General features: G+C 46.2%; 62 non-coding genes across 62 annotated transcripts; 21 read left to right on the plus strand and 41 right to left on the minus strand.

Moving 5' to 3' along the window:
- Nucleotides 1-282: 282 nt before the first annotated feature.
- On the minus strand, nt 283-354 carry Trnaw-cca (transfer RNA tryptophan (anticodon CCA)). Its single transcript has one exon. It is a non-coding gene; the product is annotated as a tRNA-Trp (tRNA).
- Nucleotides 355-472: 118 nt separating this feature from the next.
- Trnaa-cgc (transfer RNA alanine (anticodon CGC)) lies at nt 473-544 on the plus strand. Its single transcript has one exon. It is a non-coding gene; the product is annotated as a tRNA-Ala (tRNA).
- A 275-nt stretch (nt 545-819) lies between these two features.
- Trnac-gca (transfer RNA cysteine (anticodon GCA)) lies at nt 820-891 on the minus strand. Its single transcript has one exon. It is a non-coding gene; the product is annotated as a tRNA-Cys (tRNA).
- Nucleotides 892-1,209: 318 nt separating this feature from the next.
- Trnaw-cca (transfer RNA tryptophan (anticodon CCA)) lies at nt 1,210-1,281 on the minus strand. Its single transcript has one exon. It is a non-coding gene; the product is annotated as a tRNA-Trp (tRNA).
- A 118-nt stretch (nt 1,282-1,399) lies between these two features.
- Trnaa-cgc (transfer RNA alanine (anticodon CGC)) lies at nt 1,400-1,471 on the plus strand. Its single transcript has one exon. It is a non-coding gene; the product is annotated as a tRNA-Ala (tRNA).
- Nucleotides 1,472-1,746: 275 nt separating this feature from the next.
- Nucleotides 1,747-1,818, minus strand: Trnac-gca (transfer RNA cysteine (anticodon GCA)). The gene has a single exon. It is a non-coding gene; the product is annotated as a tRNA-Cys (tRNA).
- Nucleotides 1,819-2,136: 318 nt separating this feature from the next.
- On the minus strand, nt 2,137-2,208 carry Trnaw-cca (transfer RNA tryptophan (anticodon CCA)). The gene has a single exon. It is a non-coding gene; the product is annotated as a tRNA-Trp (tRNA).
- A 118-nt stretch (nt 2,209-2,326) lies between these two features.
- On the plus strand, nt 2,327-2,398 carry Trnaa-cgc (transfer RNA alanine (anticodon CGC)). The gene has a single exon. It is a non-coding gene; the product is annotated as a tRNA-Ala (tRNA).
- Nucleotides 2,399-2,673: 275 nt separating this feature from the next.
- On the minus strand, nt 2,674-2,745 carry Trnac-gca (transfer RNA cysteine (anticodon GCA)). Its single transcript has one exon. It is a non-coding gene; the product is annotated as a tRNA-Cys (tRNA).
- A 318-nt stretch (nt 2,746-3,063) lies between these two features.
- On the minus strand, nt 3,064-3,135 carry Trnaw-cca (transfer RNA tryptophan (anticodon CCA)). The gene has a single exon. It is a non-coding gene; the product is annotated as a tRNA-Trp (tRNA).
- A 118-nt stretch (nt 3,136-3,253) lies between these two features.
- On the plus strand, nt 3,254-3,325 carry Trnaa-cgc (transfer RNA alanine (anticodon CGC)). The gene has a single exon. It is a non-coding gene; the product is annotated as a tRNA-Ala (tRNA).
- Nucleotides 3,326-3,600: 275 nt separating this feature from the next.
- Nucleotides 3,601-3,672, minus strand: Trnac-gca (transfer RNA cysteine (anticodon GCA)). The gene has a single exon. It is a non-coding gene; the product is annotated as a tRNA-Cys (tRNA).
- Nucleotides 3,673-3,990: 318 nt separating this feature from the next.
- Trnaw-cca (transfer RNA tryptophan (anticodon CCA)) lies at nt 3,991-4,062 on the minus strand. The gene has a single exon. It is a non-coding gene; the product is annotated as a tRNA-Trp (tRNA).
- A 118-nt stretch (nt 4,063-4,180) lies between these two features.
- On the plus strand, nt 4,181-4,252 carry Trnaa-cgc (transfer RNA alanine (anticodon CGC)). The gene has a single exon. It is a non-coding gene; the product is annotated as a tRNA-Ala (tRNA).
- A 275-nt stretch (nt 4,253-4,527) lies between these two features.
- Nucleotides 4,528-4,599, minus strand: Trnac-gca (transfer RNA cysteine (anticodon GCA)). Its single transcript has one exon. It is a non-coding gene; the product is annotated as a tRNA-Cys (tRNA).
- Nucleotides 4,600-4,917: 318 nt separating this feature from the next.
- Trnaw-cca (transfer RNA tryptophan (anticodon CCA)) lies at nt 4,918-4,989 on the minus strand. The gene has a single exon. It is a non-coding gene; the product is annotated as a tRNA-Trp (tRNA).
- Nucleotides 4,990-5,107: 118 nt separating this feature from the next.
- Trnaa-cgc (transfer RNA alanine (anticodon CGC)) lies at nt 5,108-5,179 on the plus strand. The gene has a single exon. It is a non-coding gene; the product is annotated as a tRNA-Ala (tRNA).
- A 275-nt stretch (nt 5,180-5,454) lies between these two features.
- Nucleotides 5,455-5,526, minus strand: Trnac-gca (transfer RNA cysteine (anticodon GCA)). Its single transcript has one exon. It is a non-coding gene; the product is annotated as a tRNA-Cys (tRNA).
- A 318-nt stretch (nt 5,527-5,844) lies between these two features.
- Trnaw-cca (transfer RNA tryptophan (anticodon CCA)) lies at nt 5,845-5,916 on the minus strand. Its single transcript has one exon. It is a non-coding gene; the product is annotated as a tRNA-Trp (tRNA).
- A 118-nt stretch (nt 5,917-6,034) lies between these two features.
- Trnaa-cgc (transfer RNA alanine (anticodon CGC)) lies at nt 6,035-6,106 on the plus strand. The gene has a single exon. It is a non-coding gene; the product is annotated as a tRNA-Ala (tRNA).
- Nucleotides 6,107-6,381: 275 nt separating this feature from the next.
- On the minus strand, nt 6,382-6,453 carry Trnac-gca (transfer RNA cysteine (anticodon GCA)). The gene has a single exon. It is a non-coding gene; the product is annotated as a tRNA-Cys (tRNA).
- Nucleotides 6,454-6,771: 318 nt separating this feature from the next.
- Nucleotides 6,772-6,843, minus strand: Trnaw-cca (transfer RNA tryptophan (anticodon CCA)). Its single transcript has one exon. It is a non-coding gene; the product is annotated as a tRNA-Trp (tRNA).
- A 118-nt stretch (nt 6,844-6,961) lies between these two features.
- Nucleotides 6,962-7,033, plus strand: Trnaa-cgc (transfer RNA alanine (anticodon CGC)). The gene has a single exon. It is a non-coding gene; the product is annotated as a tRNA-Ala (tRNA).
- A 275-nt stretch (nt 7,034-7,308) lies between these two features.
- Nucleotides 7,309-7,380, minus strand: Trnac-gca (transfer RNA cysteine (anticodon GCA)). Its single transcript has one exon. It is a non-coding gene; the product is annotated as a tRNA-Cys (tRNA).
- A 318-nt stretch (nt 7,381-7,698) lies between these two features.
- Nucleotides 7,699-7,770, minus strand: Trnaw-cca (transfer RNA tryptophan (anticodon CCA)). Its single transcript has one exon. It is a non-coding gene; the product is annotated as a tRNA-Trp (tRNA).
- Nucleotides 7,771-7,888: 118 nt separating this feature from the next.
- On the plus strand, nt 7,889-7,960 carry Trnaa-cgc (transfer RNA alanine (anticodon CGC)). Its single transcript has one exon. It is a non-coding gene; the product is annotated as a tRNA-Ala (tRNA).
- A 275-nt stretch (nt 7,961-8,235) lies between these two features.
- Trnac-gca (transfer RNA cysteine (anticodon GCA)) lies at nt 8,236-8,307 on the minus strand. Its single transcript has one exon. It is a non-coding gene; the product is annotated as a tRNA-Cys (tRNA).
- Nucleotides 8,308-8,625: 318 nt separating this feature from the next.
- Nucleotides 8,626-8,697, minus strand: Trnaw-cca (transfer RNA tryptophan (anticodon CCA)). Its single transcript has one exon. It is a non-coding gene; the product is annotated as a tRNA-Trp (tRNA).
- A 118-nt stretch (nt 8,698-8,815) lies between these two features.
- Nucleotides 8,816-8,887, plus strand: Trnaa-cgc (transfer RNA alanine (anticodon CGC)). Its single transcript has one exon. It is a non-coding gene; the product is annotated as a tRNA-Ala (tRNA).
- A 275-nt stretch (nt 8,888-9,162) lies between these two features.
- On the minus strand, nt 9,163-9,234 carry Trnac-gca (transfer RNA cysteine (anticodon GCA)). The gene has a single exon. It is a non-coding gene; the product is annotated as a tRNA-Cys (tRNA).
- A 318-nt stretch (nt 9,235-9,552) lies between these two features.
- On the minus strand, nt 9,553-9,624 carry Trnaw-cca (transfer RNA tryptophan (anticodon CCA)). The gene has a single exon. It is a non-coding gene; the product is annotated as a tRNA-Trp (tRNA).
- A 118-nt stretch (nt 9,625-9,742) lies between these two features.
- Trnaa-cgc (transfer RNA alanine (anticodon CGC)) lies at nt 9,743-9,814 on the plus strand. Its single transcript has one exon. It is a non-coding gene; the product is annotated as a tRNA-Ala (tRNA).
- Nucleotides 9,815-10,089: 275 nt separating this feature from the next.
- On the minus strand, nt 10,090-10,161 carry Trnac-gca (transfer RNA cysteine (anticodon GCA)). The gene has a single exon. It is a non-coding gene; the product is annotated as a tRNA-Cys (tRNA).
- Nucleotides 10,162-10,479: 318 nt separating this feature from the next.
- Nucleotides 10,480-10,551, minus strand: Trnaw-cca (transfer RNA tryptophan (anticodon CCA)). Its single transcript has one exon. It is a non-coding gene; the product is annotated as a tRNA-Trp (tRNA).
- A 118-nt stretch (nt 10,552-10,669) lies between these two features.
- Trnaa-cgc (transfer RNA alanine (anticodon CGC)) lies at nt 10,670-10,741 on the plus strand. Its single transcript has one exon. It is a non-coding gene; the product is annotated as a tRNA-Ala (tRNA).
- Nucleotides 10,742-11,016: 275 nt separating this feature from the next.
- Nucleotides 11,017-11,088, minus strand: Trnac-gca (transfer RNA cysteine (anticodon GCA)). Its single transcript has one exon. It is a non-coding gene; the product is annotated as a tRNA-Cys (tRNA).
- A 318-nt stretch (nt 11,089-11,406) lies between these two features.
- Nucleotides 11,407-11,478, minus strand: Trnaw-cca (transfer RNA tryptophan (anticodon CCA)). The gene has a single exon. It is a non-coding gene; the product is annotated as a tRNA-Trp (tRNA).
- A 118-nt stretch (nt 11,479-11,596) lies between these two features.
- Trnaa-cgc (transfer RNA alanine (anticodon CGC)) lies at nt 11,597-11,668 on the plus strand. Its single transcript has one exon. It is a non-coding gene; the product is annotated as a tRNA-Ala (tRNA).
- A 275-nt stretch (nt 11,669-11,943) lies between these two features.
- Nucleotides 11,944-12,015, minus strand: Trnac-gca (transfer RNA cysteine (anticodon GCA)). The gene has a single exon. It is a non-coding gene; the product is annotated as a tRNA-Cys (tRNA).
- Nucleotides 12,016-12,333: 318 nt separating this feature from the next.
- Nucleotides 12,334-12,405, minus strand: Trnaw-cca (transfer RNA tryptophan (anticodon CCA)). The gene has a single exon. It is a non-coding gene; the product is annotated as a tRNA-Trp (tRNA).
- A 118-nt stretch (nt 12,406-12,523) lies between these two features.
- Trnaa-cgc (transfer RNA alanine (anticodon CGC)) lies at nt 12,524-12,595 on the plus strand. Its single transcript has one exon. It is a non-coding gene; the product is annotated as a tRNA-Ala (tRNA).
- Nucleotides 12,596-12,870: 275 nt separating this feature from the next.
- Trnac-gca (transfer RNA cysteine (anticodon GCA)) lies at nt 12,871-12,942 on the minus strand. The gene has a single exon. It is a non-coding gene; the product is annotated as a tRNA-Cys (tRNA).
- Nucleotides 12,943-13,260: 318 nt separating this feature from the next.
- On the minus strand, nt 13,261-13,332 carry Trnaw-cca (transfer RNA tryptophan (anticodon CCA)). The gene has a single exon. It is a non-coding gene; the product is annotated as a tRNA-Trp (tRNA).
- Nucleotides 13,333-13,450: 118 nt separating this feature from the next.
- Nucleotides 13,451-13,522, plus strand: Trnaa-cgc (transfer RNA alanine (anticodon CGC)). Its single transcript has one exon. It is a non-coding gene; the product is annotated as a tRNA-Ala (tRNA).
- A 275-nt stretch (nt 13,523-13,797) lies between these two features.
- On the minus strand, nt 13,798-13,869 carry Trnac-gca (transfer RNA cysteine (anticodon GCA)). Its single transcript has one exon. It is a non-coding gene; the product is annotated as a tRNA-Cys (tRNA).
- A 318-nt stretch (nt 13,870-14,187) lies between these two features.
- On the minus strand, nt 14,188-14,259 carry Trnaw-cca (transfer RNA tryptophan (anticodon CCA)). Its single transcript has one exon. It is a non-coding gene; the product is annotated as a tRNA-Trp (tRNA).
- Nucleotides 14,260-14,377: 118 nt separating this feature from the next.
- Nucleotides 14,378-14,449, plus strand: Trnaa-cgc (transfer RNA alanine (anticodon CGC)). Its single transcript has one exon. It is a non-coding gene; the product is annotated as a tRNA-Ala (tRNA).
- Nucleotides 14,450-14,724: 275 nt separating this feature from the next.
- Nucleotides 14,725-14,796, minus strand: Trnac-gca (transfer RNA cysteine (anticodon GCA)). Its single transcript has one exon. It is a non-coding gene; the product is annotated as a tRNA-Cys (tRNA).
- Nucleotides 14,797-15,114: 318 nt separating this feature from the next.
- On the minus strand, nt 15,115-15,186 carry Trnaw-cca (transfer RNA tryptophan (anticodon CCA)). Its single transcript has one exon. It is a non-coding gene; the product is annotated as a tRNA-Trp (tRNA).
- Nucleotides 15,187-15,304: 118 nt separating this feature from the next.
- Trnaa-cgc (transfer RNA alanine (anticodon CGC)) lies at nt 15,305-15,376 on the plus strand. Its single transcript has one exon. It is a non-coding gene; the product is annotated as a tRNA-Ala (tRNA).
- A 275-nt stretch (nt 15,377-15,651) lies between these two features.
- Trnac-gca (transfer RNA cysteine (anticodon GCA)) lies at nt 15,652-15,723 on the minus strand. The gene has a single exon. It is a non-coding gene; the product is annotated as a tRNA-Cys (tRNA).
- A 318-nt stretch (nt 15,724-16,041) lies between these two features.
- Nucleotides 16,042-16,113, minus strand: Trnaw-cca (transfer RNA tryptophan (anticodon CCA)). Its single transcript has one exon. It is a non-coding gene; the product is annotated as a tRNA-Trp (tRNA).
- Nucleotides 16,114-16,231: 118 nt separating this feature from the next.
- Nucleotides 16,232-16,303, plus strand: Trnaa-cgc (transfer RNA alanine (anticodon CGC)). The gene has a single exon. It is a non-coding gene; the product is annotated as a tRNA-Ala (tRNA).
- Nucleotides 16,304-16,578: 275 nt separating this feature from the next.
- On the minus strand, nt 16,579-16,650 carry Trnac-gca (transfer RNA cysteine (anticodon GCA)). Its single transcript has one exon. It is a non-coding gene; the product is annotated as a tRNA-Cys (tRNA).
- Nucleotides 16,651-16,968: 318 nt separating this feature from the next.
- On the minus strand, nt 16,969-17,040 carry Trnaw-cca (transfer RNA tryptophan (anticodon CCA)). Its single transcript has one exon. It is a non-coding gene; the product is annotated as a tRNA-Trp (tRNA).
- A 118-nt stretch (nt 17,041-17,158) lies between these two features.
- On the plus strand, nt 17,159-17,230 carry Trnaa-cgc (transfer RNA alanine (anticodon CGC)). Its single transcript has one exon. It is a non-coding gene; the product is annotated as a tRNA-Ala (tRNA).
- A 275-nt stretch (nt 17,231-17,505) lies between these two features.
- Trnac-gca (transfer RNA cysteine (anticodon GCA)) lies at nt 17,506-17,577 on the minus strand. The gene has a single exon. It is a non-coding gene; the product is annotated as a tRNA-Cys (tRNA).
- Nucleotides 17,578-17,895: 318 nt separating this feature from the next.
- Trnaw-cca (transfer RNA tryptophan (anticodon CCA)) lies at nt 17,896-17,967 on the minus strand. The gene has a single exon. It is a non-coding gene; the product is annotated as a tRNA-Trp (tRNA).
- Nucleotides 17,968-18,085: 118 nt separating this feature from the next.
- Trnaa-cgc (transfer RNA alanine (anticodon CGC)) lies at nt 18,086-18,157 on the plus strand. Its single transcript has one exon. It is a non-coding gene; the product is annotated as a tRNA-Ala (tRNA).
- Nucleotides 18,158-18,432: 275 nt separating this feature from the next.
- Nucleotides 18,433-18,504, minus strand: Trnac-gca (transfer RNA cysteine (anticodon GCA)). The gene has a single exon. It is a non-coding gene; the product is annotated as a tRNA-Cys (tRNA).
- A 318-nt stretch (nt 18,505-18,822) lies between these two features.
- Trnaw-cca (transfer RNA tryptophan (anticodon CCA)) lies at nt 18,823-18,894 on the minus strand. The gene has a single exon. It is a non-coding gene; the product is annotated as a tRNA-Trp (tRNA).
- A 118-nt stretch (nt 18,895-19,012) lies between these two features.
- Nucleotides 19,013-19,084, plus strand: Trnaa-cgc (transfer RNA alanine (anticodon CGC)). Its single transcript has one exon. It is a non-coding gene; the product is annotated as a tRNA-Ala (tRNA).
- Nucleotides 19,085-19,332: the final 248 nt, after the last annotated feature.

The raw sequence follows: 19,332 nt of genomic DNA on the forward strand, positions 1-19,332 counted from the left end.
GTATTATACTCTGCCTGGCTAAAGACGTCTAATCGAGCAAAATATTGCGTAATCATTATCTCTCAGTTATATATTAGCGTTAAACGATATAAATATCAAAAATACTAGACACTTCGCGCCTGGAAAACGTGCGAGTCGGCGCCTTCACCTTAATGTCAGAACGCGAAAATTGCACTAGTAGCTTTTTTCAAGCAAGTTCTGTTCGTCCGTTCTCCGTAATCGTTTGGTATCTGATTAAACTGACATACTCGCCTATGGCTTTCGTAAACGAAAATTTCATTGTGACCCCGACGTGATTTGAACACGCAACCTTCTGATCTGGAGTCAGACGCGCTACCGTTGCGCCACGGAGTCGACGCTGCTTAGGTCTTGTCATGAATAGGTTCCTCCAACACTTACTGTACCGTTCAAACCTAAGAAATAATGACAGTAGGATCCACGAGACACTCGTCCCAGATGTACTTGCTCTGGCGGGGGTGTAACTCAGTGGTAGAGTGTCTGCTTCGCATGCAGAAAGTCCTGGGTTCAAATCCCAGCTCCTCCAATTTTTGTTTCTCCGTGCAGCAGTACAAGAAAACTTTTGCCTATCACCATATTCTACAAAATTCAGTGTACAAGATTCTTCCCCCAAGCAAGTGGATTTCGTACAGTTCGACCTCATGGCGGGAGGACGATGACCTGCAAGACCCTGGGCTGCGATCCCCCCCATTGAAATGTTGCTCCAAAGCCTTCGGTATGGCGTGCAGGGTGCATCTCAAACATGTATTTGCAACTCACCGCGACAATCGTCATTTGTTTTTTCGAGATACTGAAAAATGAAGGGGGCACCCGGGATTGAACCGGGGACCTCTCGATCTGCAGTCGAATGCTCTACGACTGAGCTATACCCCCCTTCACGATCTTTCTGTTCCCATAACTTAAGGAAAAGTATTATACTCTGCCTGGCTAAAGACGTCTAATCGAGCAAAATATTGCGTAATCATTATCTCTCAGTTATATATTAGCGTTAAACGATATAAATATCAAAAATACTAGACACTTCGCGCCTGGAAAACGTGCGAGTCGGCGCCTTCACCTTAATGTCAGAACGCGAAAATTGCACTAGTAGCTTTTTTCAAGCAAGTTCTGTTCGTCCGTTCTCCGTAATCGTTTGGTATCTGATTAAACTGACATACTCGCCTATGGCTTTCGTAAACGAAAATTTCATTGTGACCCCGACGTGATTTGAACACGCAACCTTCTGATCTGGAGTCAGACGCGCTACCGTTGCGCCACGGAGTCGACGCTGCTTAGGTCTTGTCATGAATAGGTTCCTCCAACACTTACTGTACCGTTCAAACCTAAGAAATAATGACAGTAGGATCCACGAGACACTCGTCCCAGATGTACTTGCTCTGGCGGGGGTGTAACTCAGTGGTAGAGTGTCTGCTTCGCATGCAGAAAGTCCTGGGTTCAAATCCCAGCTCCTCCAATTTTTGTTTCTCCGTGCAGCAGTACAAGAAAACTTTTGCCTATCACCATATTCTACAAAATTCAGTGTACAAGATTCTTCCCCCAAGCAAGTGGATTTCGTACAGTTCGACCTCATGGCGGGAGGACGATGACCTGCAAGACCCTGGGCTGCGATCCCCCCCATTGAAATGTTGCTCCAAAGCCTTCGGTATGGCGTGCAGGGTGCATCTCAAACATGTATTTGCAACTCACCGCGACAATCGTCATTTGTTTTTTCGAGATACTGAAAAATGAAGGGGGCACCCGGGATTGAACCGGAGACCTCTCGATCTGCAGTCGAATGCTCTACGACTGAGCTATACCCCCTTTCACGATCTTTCTGTTCCCATAACTTAAGGAAAAGTATTATACTCTGCCTGGCTAAAGACGTCTAATCGAGCAAAATATTGCGTAATCATTATCTCTCAGTTATATATTAGCGTTAAACGATATAAATATCAAAAATACTAGACACTTCGCGCCTGGAAAACGTGCGAGTCGGCGCCTTCACCTTAATGTCAGAACGCGAAAATTGCACTAGTAGCTTTTTTCAAGCAAGTTCTGTTCGTCCGTTCTCCGTAATCGTTTGGTATCTGATTAAACTGACATACTCGCCTATGGCTTTCGTAAACGAAAATTTCATTGTGACCCCGACGTGATTTGAACACGCAACCTTCTGATCTGGAGTCAGACGCGCTACCGTTGCGCCACGGAGTCGACGCTGCTTAGGTCTTGTCATGAATAGGTTCCTCCAACACTTACTGTACCGTTCAAACCTAAGAAATAATGACAGTAGGATCCACGAGACACTCGTCCCAGATGTACTTGCTCTGGCGGGAGTGTAACTCAGTGGTAGAGTGTCTGCTTCGCATGCAGAAAGTCCTGGGTTCAAATCCCAGCTCCTCCAATTTTTGTTTCTCCGTGCAGCAGTACAAGAAAACTTTTGCCTATCACCATATTCTACAAAATTCAGTGTACAAGATTCTTCCCCCAAGCAAGTGGATTTCGTACAGTTCGACCTCATGGCGGGAGGACGATGACCTGCAAGACCCTGGGCTGCGATCCCCCCCATTGAAATGTTGCTCCAAAGCCTTCGGTATGGCGTGCAGGGTGCATCTCAAACATGTATTTGCAACTCACCGCGACAATCGTCATTTGTTTTTTCGAGATACTGAAAAATGAAGGGGGCACCCGGGATTGAACCGGGGACCTCTCGATCTGCAGTCGAATGCTCTACGACTGAGCTATACCCCCTTTCACGATCTTTCTGTTCCCATAACTTAAGGAAAAGTATTATACTCTGCCTGGCTAAAGACGTCTAATCGAGCAAAATATTGCGTAATCATTATCTCTCAGTTATATATTAGCGTTAAACGATATAAATATCAAAAATACTAGACACTTCGCGCCTGGAAAACGTGCGAGTCGGCGCCTTCACCTTAATGTCAGAACGCGAAAATTGCACTAGTAGCTTTTTTCAAGCAAGTTCTGTTCGTCCGTTCTCCGTAATCGTTTGGTATCTGATTAAACTGACATACTCGCCTATGGCTTTCGTAAACGAAAATTTCATTGTGACCCCGACGTGATTTGAACACGCAACCTTCTGATCTGGAGTCAGACGCGCTACCGTTGCGCCACGGAGTCGACGCTGCTTAGGTCTTGTCATGAATAGGTTCCTCCAACACTTACTGTACCGTTCAAACCTAAGAAATAATGACAGTAGGATCCACGAGACACTCGTCCCAGATGTACTTGCTCTGGCGGGGGTGTAACTCAGTGGTAGAGTGTCTGCTTCGCATGCAGAAAGTCCTGGGTTCAAATCCCAGCTCCTCCAATTTTTGTTTCTCCGTGCAGCAGTACAAGAAAACTTTTGCCTATCACCATATTCTACAAAATTCAGTGTACAAGATTCTTCCCCCAAGCAAGTGGATTTCGTACAGTTCGACCTCATGGCGGGAGGACGATGACCTGCAAGACCCTGGGCTGCGATCCCCCCCATTGAAATGTTGCTCCAAAGCCTTCGGTATGGCGTGCAGGGTGCATCTCAAACATGTATTTGCAACTCACCGCGACAATCGTCATTTGTTTTTTCGAGATACTGAAAAATGAAGGGGGCACCCGGGATTGAACCGGGGACCTCTCGATCTGCAGTCGAATGCTCTACGACTGAGCTATACCCCCTTTCACGATCTTTCTGTTCCCATAACTTAAGGAAAAGTATTATACTCTGCCTGGCTAAAGACGTCTAATCGAGCAAAATATTGCGTAATCATTATCTCTCAGTTATATATTAGCGTTAAACGATATAAATATCAAAAATACTAGACACTTCGCGCCTGGAAAACGTGCGAGTCGGCGCCTTCACCTTAATGTCAGAACGCGAAAATTGCACTAGTAGCTTTTTTCAAGCAAGTTCTGTTCGTCCGTTCTCCGTAATCGTTTGGTATCTGATTAAACTGACATACTCGCCTATGGCTTTCGTAAACGAAAATTTCATTGTGACCCCGACGTGACTTGAACACGCAACCTTCTGATCTGGAGTCAGACGCGCTACCGTTGCGCCACGGAGTCGACGCTGCTTAGGTCTTGTCATGAATAGGTTCCTCCAACACTTACTGTACCGTTCAAACCTAAGAAATAATGACAGTAGGATCCACGAGACACTCGTCCCAGATGTACTTGCTCTGGCGGGGGTGTAACTCAGTGGTAGAGTGTCTGCTTCGCATGCAGAAAGTCCTGGGTTCAAATCCCAGCTCCTCCAATTTTTGTTTCTCCGTGCAGCAGTACAAGAAAACTTTTGCCTATCACCATATTCTACAAAATTCAGTGTACAAGATTCTTCCCCCAAGCAAGTGGATTTCGTACAGTTCGACCTCATGGCGGGAGGACGATGACCTGCAAGACCCTGGGCTGCGATCCCCCCCATTGAAATGTTGCTCCAAAGCCTTCGGTATGGCGTGCAGGGTGCATCTCAAACATGTATTTGCAACTCACCGCGACAATCGTCATTTGTTTTTTCGAGATACTGAAAAATGAAGGGGGCACCCGGGATTGAACCGGGGACCTCTCGATCTGCAGTCGAATGCTCTACGACTGAGCTATACCCCCTTTCACGATCTTTCTGTTCCCATAACTTAAGGAAAAGTATTATACTCTGCCTGGCTAAAGACGTCTAATCGAGCAAAATATTGCGTAATCATTATCTCTCAGTTATATATTAGCGTTAAACGATATAAATATCAAAAATACTAGACACTTCGCGCCTGGAAAACGTGCGAGTCGGCGCCTTCACCTTAATGTCAGAACGCGAAAATTGCACTAGTAGCTTTTTTCAAGCAAGTTCTGTTCGTCCGTTCTCCGTAATCGTTTGGTATCTGATTAAACTGACATACTCGCCTATGGCTTTCGTAAACGAAAATTTCATTGTGACCCCGACGTGATTTGAACACGCAACCTTCTGATCTGGAGTCAGACGCGCTACCGTTGCGCCACGGAGTCGACGCTGCTTAGGTCTTGTCATGAATAGGTTCCTCCAACACTTACTGTACCGTTCAAACCTAAGAAATAATGACAGTAGGATCCACGAGACACTCGTCCCAGATGTACTTGCTCTGGCGGGGGTGTAACTCAGTGGTAGAGTGTCTGCTTCGCATGCAGAAAGTCCTGGGTTCAAATCCCAGCTCCTCCAATTTTTGTTTCTCCGTGCAGCAGTACAAGAAAACTTTTGCCTATCACCATATTCTACAAAATTCAGTGTACAAGATTCTTCCCCCAAGCAAGTGGATTTCGTACAGTTCGACCTCATGGCGGGAGGACGATGACCTGCAAGACCCTGGGCTGCGATCCCCCCCATTGAAATGTTGCTCCAAAGCCTTCGGTATGGCGTGCAGGGTGCATCTCAAACATGTATTTGCAACTCACCGCGACAATCGTCATTTGTTTTTTCGAGATACTGAAAAATGAAGGGGGCACCCGGGATTGAACCGGGGACCTCTCGATCTGCAGTCGAATGCTCTACGACTGAGCTATACCCCCTTTCACGATCTTTCTGTTCCCATAACTTAAGGAAAAGTATTATACTCTGCCTGGCTAAAGACGTCTAATCGAGCAAAATATTGCGTAATCATTATCTCTCAGTTATATATTAGCGTTAAACGATATAAATATCAAAAATACTAGACACTTCGCGCCTGGAAAACGTGCGAGTCGGCGCCTTCACCTTAATGTCAGAACGCGAAAATTGCACTAGTAGCTTTTTTCAAGCAAGTTCTGTTCGTCCGTTCTCCGTAATCGTTTGGTATCTGATTAAACTGACATACTCGCCTATGGCTTTCGTAAACGAAAATTTCATTGTGACCCCGACGTGATTTGAACACGCAACCTTCTGATCTGGAGTCAGACGCGCTACCGTTGCGCCACGGAGTCGACGCTGCTTAGGTCTTGTCATGAATAGGTTCCTCCAACACTTACTGTACCGTTCAAACCTAAGAAATAATGACAGTAGGATCCACGAGACACTCGTCCCAGATGTACTTGCTCTGGCGGGGGTGTAACTCAGTGGCAGAGTGTCTGCTTCGCATGCAGAAAGTCCTGGGTTCAAATCCCAGCTCCTCCAATTTTTGTTTCTCCGTGCAGCAGTACAAGAAAACTTTTGCCTATCACCATATTCTACAAAATTCAGTGTACAAGATTCTTCCCCCAAGCAAGTGGATTTCGTACAGTTCGACCTCATGGCGGGAGGACGATGACCTGCAAGACCCTGGGCTGCGATCCCCCCCATTGAAATGTTGCTCCAAAGCCTTCGGTATGGCGTGCAGGGTGCATCTCAAACATGTATTTGCAACTCACCGCGACAATCGTCATTTGTTTTTTCGAGATACTGAAAAATGAAGGGGGCACCCGGGATTGAACCGGGGACCTCTCGATCTGCAGTCGAATGCTCTACGACTGAGCTATACCCCCTTTCACGATCTTTCTGTTCCCATAACTTAAGGAAAAGTATTATACTCTGCCTGGCTAAAGACGTCTAATCGAGCAAAATATTGCGTAATCATTATCTCTCAGTTATATATTAGCGTTAAACGATATAAATATCAAAAATACTAGACACTTCGCGCCTGGAAAACGTGCGAGTCGGCGCCTTCACCTTAATGTCAGAACGCGAAAATTGCACTAGTAGCTTTTTTCAAGCAAGTTCTGTTCGTCCGTTCTCCGTAATCGTTTGGTATCTGATTAAACTGACATACTCGCCTATGGCTTTCGTAAACGAAAATTTCATTGTGACCCCGACGTGATTTGAACACGCAACCTTCTGATCTGGAGTCAGACGCGCTACCGTTGCGCCACGGAGTCGACGCTGCTTAGGTCTTGTCATGAATAGGTTCCTCCAACACTTACTGTACCGTTCAAACCTAAGAAATAATGACAGTAGGATCCACGAGACACTCGTCCCAGATGTACTTGCTCTGGCGGGGGTGTAACTCAGTGGTAGAGTGTCTGCTTCGCATGCAGAAAGTCCTGGGTTCAAATCCCAGCTCCTCCAATTTTTGTTTCTCCGTGCAGCAGTACAAGAAAACTTTTGCCTATCACCATATTCTACAAAATTCAGTGTACAAGATTCTTCCCCCAAGCAAGTGGATTTCGTACAGTTCGACCTCATGGCGGGAGGACGATGACCTGCAAGACCCTGGGCTGCGATCCCCCCCATTGAAATGTTGCTCCAAAGCCTTCGGTATGGCGTGCAGGGTGCATCTCAAACATGTATTTGCAACTCACCGCGACAATCGTCATTTGTTTTTTCGAGATACTGAAAAATGAAGGGGGCACCCGGGATTGAACCGGGGACCTCTCGATCTGCAGTCGAATGCTCTACGACTGAGCTATAACCCCTTTCACGATCTTTCTGTTCCCATAACTTAAGGAAAAGTATTATACTCTGCCTGGCTAAAGACGTCTAATCGAGCAAAATATTGCGTAATCATTATCTCTCAGTTATATATTAGCGTTAAACGATATAAATATCAAAAATACTAGACACTTCGCGCCTGGAAAACGTGCGAGTCGGCGCCTTCACCTTAATGTCAGAACGCGAAAATTGCACTAGTAGCTTTTTTCAAGCAAGTTCTGTTCGTCCGTTCTCCGTAATCGTTTGGTATCTGATTAAACTGACATACTCGCCTATGGCTTTCGTAAACGAAAATTTCATTGTGACCCCGACGTGATTTGAACACGCAACCTTCTGATCTGGAGTCAGACGCGCTACCGTTGCGCCACGGAGTCGACGCTGCTTAGGTCTTGTCATGAATAGGTTCCTCCAACACTTACTGTACCGTTCAAACCTAAGAAATAATGACAGTAGGATCCACGAGACACTCGTCCCAGATGTACTTGCTCTGGCGGGGGTGTAACTCAGTGGTAGAGTGTCTGCTTCGCATGCAGAAAGTCCTGGGTTCAAATCCCAGCTCCTCCAATTTTTGTTTCTCCGTGCAGCAGTACAAGAAAACTTTTGCCTATCACCATATTCTACAAAATTCAGTGTACAAGATTCTTCCCCCAAGCAAGTGGATTTCGTACAGTTCGACCTCATGGCGGGAGGACGATGACCTGCAAGACCCTGGGCTGCGATCCCCCCCATTGAAATGTTGCTCCAAAGCCTTCGGTATGGCGTGCAGGGTGCATCTCAAACATGTATTTGCAACTCACCGCGACAATCGTCATTTGTTTTTTCGAGATACTGAAAAATGAAGGGGGCACCCGGGATTGAACCGGGGACCTCTCGATCTGCAGTCGAATGCTCTACGACTGAGCTATACCCCCTTTCACGATCTTTCTGTTCCCATAACTTAAGGAAAAGTATTATACTCTGCCTGGCTAAAGACGTCTAATCGAGCAAAATATTGCGTAATCATTATCTCTCAGTTATATATTAGCGTTAAACGATATAAATATCAAAAATACTAGACACTTCGCGCCTGGAAAACGTGCGAGTCGGCGCCTTCACCTTAATGTCAGAACGCGAAAATTGCACTAGTAGCTTTTTTCAAGCAAGTTCTGTTCGTCCGTTCTCCGTAATCGTTTGGTATCTGATTAAACTGACATACTCGCCTATGGCTTTCGTAAACGAAAATTTCATTGTGACCCCGACGTGATTTGAACACGCAACCTTCTGATCTGGAGTCAGACGCGCTACCGTTGCGCCACGGAGTCGACGCTGCTTAGGTCTTGTCATGAATAGGTTCCTCCAACACTTACTGTACCGTTCAAACCTAAGAAATAATGACAGTAGGATCCACGAGACACTCGTCCCAGATGTACTTGCTCTGGCGGGGGTGTAACTCAGTGGTAGAGTGTCTGCTTCGCATGCAGAAAGTCCTGGGTTCAAATCCCAGCTCCTCCAATTTTTGTTTCTCCGTGCAGCAGTACAAGAAAACTTTTGCCTATCACCATATTCTACAAAATTCAGTGTACAAGATTCTTCCCCCAAGCAAGTGGATTTCGTACAGTTCGACCTCATGGCGGGAGGACGATGACCTGCAAGACCCTGGGCTGCGATCCCCCCCATTGAAATGTTGCTCCAAAGCCTTCGGTATGGCGTGCAGGGTGCATCTCAAACATGTATTTGCAACTCACCGCGACAATCGTCATTTGTTTTTTCGAGATACTGAAAAATGAAGGGGGCACCCGGGATTGAACCGGGGACCTCTCGATCTGCAGTCGAATGCTCTACGACTGAGCTATACCCCCTTTCACGATCTTTCTGTTCCCATAACTTAAGGAAAAGTATTATACTCTGCCTGGCTAAAGACGTCTAATCGAGCAAAATATTGCGTAATCATTATCTCTCAGTTATATATTAGCGTTAAACGATATAAATATCAAAAATACTAGACACTTCGCGCCTGGAAAACGTGCGAGTCGGCGCCTTCACCTTAATGTCAGAACGCGAAAATTGCACTAGTAGCTTTTTTCAAGCAAGTTCTGTTCGTCCGTTCTCCGTAATCGTTTGGTATCTGATTAAACTGACATACTCGCCTATGGCTTTCGTAAACGAAAATTTCATTGTGACCCCGACGTGATTTGAACACGCAACCTTCTGATCTGGAGTCAGACGCGCTACCGTTGCGCCACGGAGTCGACGCTGCTTAGGTCTTGTCATGAATAGGTTCCTCCAACACTTACTGTACCGTTCAAACCTAAGAAATAATGACAGTAGGATCCACGAGACACTCGTCCCAGATGTACTTGCTCTGGCGGGGGTGTAACTCAGTGGTAGAGTGTCTGCTTCGCATGCAGAAAGTCCTGGGTTCAAATCCCAGCTCCTCCAATTTTTGTTTCTCCGTGCAGCAGTACAAGAAAACTTTTGCCTATCACCATATTCTACAAAATTCAGTGTACAAGATTCTTCCCCCAAGCAAGTGGATTTCGTACAGTTCGACCTCATGGCGGGAGGACGATGACCTGCAAGACCCTGGGCTGCGATCCCCCCCATTGAAATGTTGCTCCAAAGCCTTCGGTATGGCGTGCAGGGTGCATCTCAAACATGTATTTGCAACTCACCGCGACAATCGTCATTTGTTTTTTCGAGATACTGAAAAATGAAGGGGGCACCCGGGATTGAACCGGGGACCTCTCGATCTGCAGTCGAATGCTCTACAACTGAGCTATACCCCCTTTCACGATCTTTCTGTTCCCATAACTTAAGGAAAAGTATTATACTCTGCCTGGCTAAAGACGTCTAATCGAGCAAAATATTGCGTAATCATTATCTCTCAGTTATATATTAGCGTTAAACGATATAAATATCAAAAATACTAGACACTTCGCGCCTGGAAAACGTGCGAGTCGGCGCCTTCACCTTAATGTCAGAACGCGAAAATTGCACTAGTAGCTTTTTTCAAGCAAGTTCTGTTCGTCCGTTCTCCGTAATCGTTTGGTATCTGATTAAACTGACATACTCGCCTATGGCTTTCGTAAACGAAAATTTCATTGTGACCCCGACGTGATTTGAACACGCAACCTTCTGATCTGGAGTCAGACGCGCTACCGTTGCGCCACGGAGTCGACGCTGCTTAGGTCTTGTCATGAATAGGTTCCTCCAACACTTACTGTACCGTTCAAACCTAAGAAATAATGACAGTAGGATCCACGAGACACTCGTCCCAGATGTACTTGCTCTGGCGGGGGTGTAACTCAGTGGTAGAGTGTCTGCTTCGCATGCAGAAAGTCCTGGGTTCAAATCCCAGCTCCTCCAATTTTTGTTTCTCCGTGCAGCAGTACAAGAAAACTTTTGCCTATCACCATATTCTACAAAATTCAGTGTACAAGATTCTTCCCCCAAGCAAGTGGATTTCGTACAGTTCGACCTCATGGCGGGAGGACGATGACCTGCAAGACCCTGGGCTGCGATCCCCCCCATTGAAATGTTGCTCCAAAGCCTTCGGTATGGCGTGCAGGGTGCATCTCAAACATGTATTTGCAACTCACCGCGACAATCGTCATTTGTTTTTTCGAGATACTGAAAAATGAAGGGGGCACCCGGGATTGAACCGGGGACCTCTCGATCTGCAGTCGAATGCTCTACGACTGAGCTATACCCCCTTTCACGATCTTTCTGTTCCCATAACTTAAGGAAAAGTATTATACTCTGCCTGGCTAAAGACGTCTAATCGAGCAAAATATTGCGTAATCATTATCTCTCAGTTATATATTAGCGTTAAACGATATAAATATCAAAAATACTAGACACTTCGCGCCTGGAAAACGTGCGAGTCGGCGCCTTCACCTTAATGTCAGAACGCGAAAATTGCACTAGTAGCTTTTTTCAAGCAAGTTCTGTTCGTCCGTTCTCCGTAATCGTTTGGTATCTGATTAAACTGACATACTCGCCTATGGCTTTCGTAAACGAAAATTTCATTGTGACCCCGACGTGATTTGAACACGCAACCTTCTGATCTGGAGTCAGACGCGCTACCGTTGCGCCACGGAGTCGACGCTGCTTAGGTCTTGTCATGAATAGGTTCCTCCAACACTTACTGTACCGTTCAAACCTAAGAAATAATGACAGTAGGATCCACGAGACACTCGTCCCAGATGTACTTGCTCTGGCGGGGGTGTAACTCAGTGGTAGAGTGTCTGCTTCGCATGCAGAAAGTCCTGGGTTCAAATCCCAGCTCCTCCAATTTTTGTTTCTCCGTGCAGCAGTACAAGAAAACTTTTGCCTATCACCATATTCTACAAAATTCAGTGTACAAGATTCTTCCCCCAAGCAAGTGGATTTCGTACAGTTCGACCTCATGGCGGGAGGACGATGACCTGCAAGACCCTGGGCTGCGATCCCCCCCATTGAAATGTTGCTCCAAAGCCTTCGGTATGGCGTGCAGGGTGCATCTCAAACATGTATTTGCAACTCACCGCGACAATCGTCATTTGTTTTTTCGAGATACTGAAAAATGAAGGGGGCACCCGGGATTGAACCGGGGACCTCTCGATCTGCAGTCGAATGCTCTACGACTGAGCTATACCCCCTTTCACGATCTTTCTGTTCCCATAACTTAAGGAAAAGTATTATACTCTGCCTGGCTAAAGACGTCTAATCGAGCAAAATATTGCGTAATCATTATCTCTCAGTTATATATTAGCGTTAAACGATATAAATATCAAAAATACTAGACACTTCGCGCCTGGAAAACGTGCGAGTCGGCGCCTTCACCTTAATGTCAGAACGCGAAAATTGCACTAGTAGCTTTTTTCAAGCAAGTTCTGTTCGTCCGTTCTCCGTAATCGTTTGGTATCTGATTAAACTGACATACTCGCCTATGGCTTTCGTAAACGAAAATTTCATTGTGACCCCGACGTGATTTGAACACGCAACCTTCTGATCTGGAGTCAGACGCGCTACCGTTGCGCCACGGAGTCGACGCTGCTTAGGTCTTGTCATGAATAGGTTCCTCCAACACTTACTGTACCGTTCAAACCTAAGAAATAATGACAGTAGGATCCACGAGACACTCGTCCCAGATGTACTTGCTCTGGCGGGGGTGTAACTCAGTGGTAGAGTGTCTGCTTCGCATGCAGAAAGTCCTGGGTTCAAATCCCAGCTCCTCCAATTTTTGTTTCTCCGTGCAGCAGTACAAGAAAACTTTTGCCTATCACCATATTCTACAAAATTCAGTGTACAAGATTCTTCCCCCAAGCAAGTGGATTTCGTACAGTTCGACCTCATGGCGGGAGGACGATGACCTGCAAGACCCTGGGCTGCGATCCCCCCCATTGAAATGTTGCTCCAAAGCCTTCGGTATGGCGTGCAGGGTGCATCTCAAACATGTATTTGCAACTCACCGCGACAATCGTCATTTGTTTTTTCGAGATACTGAAAAATGAAGGGGGCACCCGGGATTGAACCGGGGACCTCTCGATCTGCAGTCGAATGCTCTACGACTGAGCTATACCCCCCTTCACGATCTTTCTGTTCCCATAACTTAAGGAAAAGTATTATACTCTGCCTGGCTAAAGACGTCTAATCGAGCAAAATATTGCGTAATCATTATCTCTCAGTTATATATTAGCGTTAAACGATATAAATATCAAAAATACTAGACACTTCGCGCCTGGAAAACGTGCGAGTCGGCGCCTTCACCTTAATGTCAGAACGCGAAAATTGCACTAGTAGCTTTTTTCAAGCAAGTTCTGTTCGTCCGTTCTCCGTAATCGTTTGGTATCTGATTAAACTGACATACTCGCCTATGGCTTTCGTAAACGAAAATTTCATTGTGACCCCGACGTGATTTGAACACGCAACCTTCTGATCTGGAGTCAGACGCGCTACCGTTGCGCCACGGAGTCGACGCTGCTTAGGTCTTGTCATGAATAGGTTCCTCCAACACTTACTGTACCGTTCAAACCTAAGAAATAATGACAGTAGGATCCACGAGACACTCGTCCCAGATGTACTTGCTCTGGCGGGGGTGTAACTCAGTGGTAGAGTGTCTGCTTCGCATGCAGAAAGTCCTGGGTTCAAATCCCAGCTCCTCCAATTTTTGTTTCTCCGTGCAGCAGTACAAGAAAACTTTTGCCTATCACCATATTCTACAAAATTCAGTGTACAAGATTCTTCCCCCAAGCAAGTGGATTTCGTACAGTTCGACCTCATGGCGGGAGGACGATGACCTGCAAGACCCTGGGCTGCGATCCCCCCCATTGAAATGTTGCTCCAAAGCCTTCGGTATGGCGTGCAGGGTGCATCTCAAACATGTATTTGCAACTCACCGCGACAATCGTCATTTGTTTTTTCGAGATACTGAAAAATGAAGGGGGCACCCGGGATTGAACCGGGGACCTCTCGATCTGCAGTCGAATGCTCTACGACTGAGCTATACCCCCCTTCACGATCTTTCTGTTCCCATAACTTAAGGAAAAGTATTATACTCTGCCTGGCTAAAGACGTCTAATCGAGCAAAATATTGCGTAATCATTATCTCTCAGTTATATATTAGCGTTAAACGATATAAATATCAAAAATACTAGACACTTCGCGCCTGGAAAACGTGCGAGTCGGCGCCTTCACCTTAATGTCAGAACGCGAAAATTGCACTAGTAGCTTTTTTCAAGCAAGTTCTGTTCGTCCGTTCTCCGTAATCGTTTGGTATCTGATTAAACTGACATACTCGCCTATGGCTTTCGTAAACGAAAATTTCATTGTGACCCCGACGTGATTTGAACACGCAACCTTCTGATCTGGAGTCAGACGCGCTACCGTTGCGCCACGGAGTCGACGCTGCTTAGGTCTTGTCATGAATAGGTTCCTCCAACACTTACTGTACCGTTCAAACCTAAGAAATAATGACAGTAGGATCCACGAGACACTCGTCCCAGATGTACTTGCTCTGGCGGGGGTGTAACTCAGTGGTAGAGTGTCTGCTTCGCATGCAGAAAGTCCTGGGTTCAAATCCCAGCTCCTCCAATTTTTGTTTCTCCGTGCAGCAGTACAAGAAAACTTTTGCCTATCACCATATTCTACAAAATTCAGTGTACAAGATTCTTCCCCCAAGCAAGTGGATTTCGTACAGTTCGACCTCATGGCGGGAGGACGATGACCTGCAAGACCCTGGGCTGCGATCCCCCCCATTGAAATGTTGCTCCAAAGCCTTCGGTATGGCGTGCAGGGTGCATCTCAAACATGTATTTGCAACTCACCGCGACAATCGTCATTTGTTTTTTCGAGATACTGAAAAATGAAGGGGGCACCCGGGATTGAACCGGGGACCTCTCGATCTGCAGTCGAATGCTCTACGACTGAGCTATACCCCCTTTCACGATCTTTCTGTTCCCATAACTTAAGGAAAAGTATTATACTCTGCCTGGCTAAAGACGTCTAATCGAGCAAAATATTGCGTAATCATTATCTCTCAGTTATATATTAGCGTTAAACGATATAAATATCAAAAATACTAGACACTTCGCGCCTGGAAAACGTGCGAGTCGGCGCCTTCACCTTAATGTCAGAACGCGAAAATTGCACTAGTAGCTTTTTTCAAGCAAGTTCTGTTCGTCCGTTCTCCGTAATCGTTTGGTATCTGATTAAACTGACATACTCGCCTATGGCTTTCGTAAACGAAAATTTCATTGTGACCCCGACGTGATTTGAACACGCAACCTTCTGATCTGGAGTCAGACGCGCTACCGTTGCGCCACGGAGTCGACGCTGCTTAGGTCTTGTCATGAATAGGTTCCTCCAACACTTACTGTACCGTTCAAACCTAAGAAATAATGACAGTAGGATACACGAGACACTCGTCCCAGATGTACTTGCTCTGGCGGGGGTGTAACTCAGTGGTAGAGTGTCTGCTTCGCATGCAGAAAGTCCTGGGTTCAAATCCCAGCTCCTCCAATTTTTGTTTCTCCGTGCAGCAGTACAAGAAAACTTTTGCCTATCACCATATTCTACAAAATTCAGTGTACAAGATTCTTCCCCCAAGCAAGTGGATTTCGTACAGTTCGACCTCATGGCGGGAGGACGATGACCTGCAAGACCCTGGGCTGCGATCCCCCCCATTGAAATGTTGCTCCAAAGCCTTCGGTATGGCGTGCAGGGTGCATCTCAAACATGTATTTGCAACTCACCGCGACAATCGTCATTTGTTTTTTCGAGATACTGAAAAATGAAGGGGGCACCCGGGATTGAACCGGGGACCTCTCGATCTGCAGTCGAATGCTCTACGACTGAGCTATACCCCCTTTCACGATCTTTCTGTTCCCATAACTTAAGGAAAAGTATTATACTCTGCCTGGCTAAAGACGTCTAATCGAGCAAAATATTGCGTAATCATTATCTCTCAGTTATATATTAGCGTTAAACGATATAAATATCAAAAATACTAGACACTTCGCGCCTGGAAAACGTGCGAGTCGGCGCCTTCACCTTAATGTCAGAACGCGAAAATTGCACTAGTAGCTTTTTTCAAGCAAGTTCTGTTCGTCCGTTCTCCGTAATCGTTTGGTATCTGATTAAACTGACATACTCGCCTATGGCTTTCGTAAACGAAAATTTCATTGTGACCCCGACGTGATTTGAACACGCAACCTTCTGATCTGGAGTCAGACGCGCTACCGTTGCGCCACGGAGTCGACGCTGCTTAGGTCTTGTCATGAATAGGTTCCTCCAACACTTACTGTACCGTTCAAACCTAAGAAATAATGACAGTAGGATCCACGAGACACTCGTCCCAGATGTACTTGCTCTGGCGGGGGTGTAACTCAGTGGTAGAGTGTCTGCTTCGCATGCAGAAAGTCCTGGGTTCAAATCCCAGCTCCTCCAATTTTTGTTTCTCCGTGCAGCAGTACAAGAAAACTTTTGCCTATCACCATATTCTACAAAATTCAGTGTACAAGATTCTTCCCCCAAGCAAGTGGATTTCGTACAGTTCGACCTCATGGCGGGAGGACGATGACCTGCAAGACCCTGGGCTGCGATCCCCCCCATTGAAATGTTGCTCCAAAGCCTTCGGTATGGCGTGCAGGGTGCATCTCAAACATGTATTTGCAACTCACCGCGACAATCGTCATTTGTTTTTTCGAGATACTGAAAAATGAAGGGGGCACCCGGGATTGAACCGGGGACCTCTCGATCTGCAGTCGAATGCTCTACGACTGAGCTATACCCCCTTTCACGATCTTTCTGTTCCCATAACTTAAGGAAAAGTATTATACTCTGCCTGGCTAAAGACGTCTAATCGAGCAAAATATTGCGTAATCATTATCTCTCAGTTATATATTAGCGTTAAACGATATAAATATCAAAAATACTAGACACTTCGCGCCTGGAAAACGTGCGAGTCGGCGCCTTCACCTTAATGTCAGAACGCGAAAATTGCACTAGTAGCTTTTTTCAAGCAAGTTCTGTTCGTCCGTTCTCCGTAATCGTTTGGTATCTGATTAAACTGACATACTCGCCTATGGCTTTCGTAAACGAAAATTTCATTGTGACCCCGACGTGATTTGAACACGCAACCTTCTGATCTGGAGTCAGACGCGCTACCGTTGCGCCACGGAGTCGACGCTGCTTAGGTCTTGTCATGAATAGGTTCCTCCAACACTTACTGTACCGTTCAAACCTAAGAAATAATGACAGTAGGATCCACGAGACACTCGTCCCAGATGTACTTGCTCTGGCGGGGGTGTAACTCAGTGGTAGAGTGTCTGCTTCGCATGCAGAAAGTCCTGGGTTCAAATCCCAGCTCCTCCAATTTTTGTTTCTCCGTGCAGCAGTACAAGAAAACTTTTGCCTATCACCATATTCTACAAAATTCAGTGTACAAGATTCTTCCCCCAAGCAAGTGGATTTCGTACAGTTCGACCTCATGGCGGGAGGACGATGACCTGCAAGACCCTGGGCTGCGATCCCCCCCATTGAAATGTTGCTCCAAAGCCTTCGGTATGGCGTGCAGGGTGCATCTCAAACATGTATTTGCAACTCACCGCGACAATCGTCATTTGTTTTTTCGAGATACTGAAAAATGAAGGGGGCACCCGGGATTGAACCGGGGACCTCTCGATCTGCAGTCGAATGCTCTACGACTGAGCTATACCCCCTTTCACGATCTTTCTGTTCCCATAACTTAAGGAAAAGTATTATACTCTGCCTGGCTAAAGACGTCTAATCGAGCAAAATATTGCGTAATCATTATCTCTCAGTTATATATTAGCGTTAAACGATATAAATATCAAAAATACTAGACACTTCGCGCCTGGAAAACGTGCGAGTCGGCGCCTTCACCTTAATGTCAGAACGCGAAAATTGCACTAGTAGCTTTTTTCAAGCAAGTTCTGTTCGTCCGTTCTCCGTAATCGTTTGGTATCTGATTAAACTGACATACTCGCCTATGGCTTTCGTAAACGAAAATTTCATTGTGACCCCGACGTGATTTGAACACGCAACCTTCTGATCTGGAGTCAGACGCGCTACCGTTGCGCCACGGAGTCGACGCTGCTTAGGTCTTGTCATGAATAGGTTCCTCCAACACTTACTGTACCGTTCAAACCTAAGAAATAATGACAGTAGGATCCACGAGACACTCGTCCCAGATGTACTTGCTCTGGCGGGGGTGTAACTCAGTGGTAGAGTGTCTGCTTCGCATGCAGAAAGTCCTGGGTTCAAATCCCAGCTCCTCCAATTTTTGTTTCTCCGTGCAGCAGTACAAGAAAACTTTTGCCTATCACCATATTCTACAAAATTCAGTGTACAAGATTCTTCCCCCAAGCAAGTGGATTTCGTACAGTTCGACCTCATGGCGGGAGGACGATGACCTGAAAGACCCTGGGCTGCGATCCCCCCCATTGAAATGTTGCTCCAAAGCCTTCGGTATGGCGTGCAGGGTGCATCTCAAACATGTATTTGCAACTCACCGCGACAATCGTCATTTGTTTTTTCGAGATACTGAAATATGAAGGGGGCACCCGGGATTGAACCGGGGACCTCTCGATCTGCAGTCGAATGCTCTACGACTGAGCTATACCCCCTTTCACGATCTTTCTGTTCACATAACTTAAGGAAGAGTATTATACTCTGCCTGGCTAAAGACGTCTAATCGAGCAAAATATTGCGTAATCATTATCTCTCAGTTATATATTAGCGTTAAACGATATAAATATCAAAAATACTAGACACTTCGCGCCTGGAAAACGTGCGAGTCGGCGCCTTCACCTTAATGTCAGAACGCGAAAATTGCACTAGTAGCTTTTTTCAAGCAAGTTCTGTTCGTCCGTTCTCCGTAATCGTTTGGTATCTGATTAAACTGACATACTCGCCTATGGCTTTCGTAAACGAAAATTTCATTGTGACCCCGACGTGATTTGAACACGCAACCTTCTGATCTGGAGTCAGACGCGCTACCGTTGCGCCACGGAGTCGACGCTGCTTAGGTCTTGTCATGAATAGGTTCCTCCAACACTTACTGTACCGTTCAAACCTAAGAAATAATGACAGTAGGATCCACGAGACACTCGTCCCAGATGTACTTGCTCTGGCGGGGGTGTAACTCAGTGGTAGAGTGTCTGCTTCGCATGCAGAAAGTCCTGGGTTCAAATCCCAGCTCCTCCAATTTTTGTTTCTCCGTGCAGCAGTACAAGAAAACTTTTGCCTATCACCATATTCTACAAAATTCAGTGTACAAGATTCTTCCCCCAAGCAAGTGGATTTCGTACAGTTCGACCTCATGGCGGGAGGACGATGACCTGCAAGACCCTGGGCTGCGATCCCCCCCATTGAAATGTTGCTCCAAAGCCTTCGGTATGGCGTGCAGGGTGCATCTCAAACATGTATTTGCAACTCACCGCGACAATCGTCAT

Source organism: Schistocerca serialis, unplaced genomic scaffold, assembly GCF_023864345.2.
Source record: "Schistocerca serialis cubense isolate TAMUIC-IGC-003099 unplaced genomic scaffold, iqSchSeri2.2 HiC_scaffold_1364, whole genome shotgun sequence".
Taxonomy (NCBI): Eukaryota; Metazoa; Arthropoda; class Insecta; order Orthoptera; family Acrididae; genus Schistocerca; species Schistocerca serialis.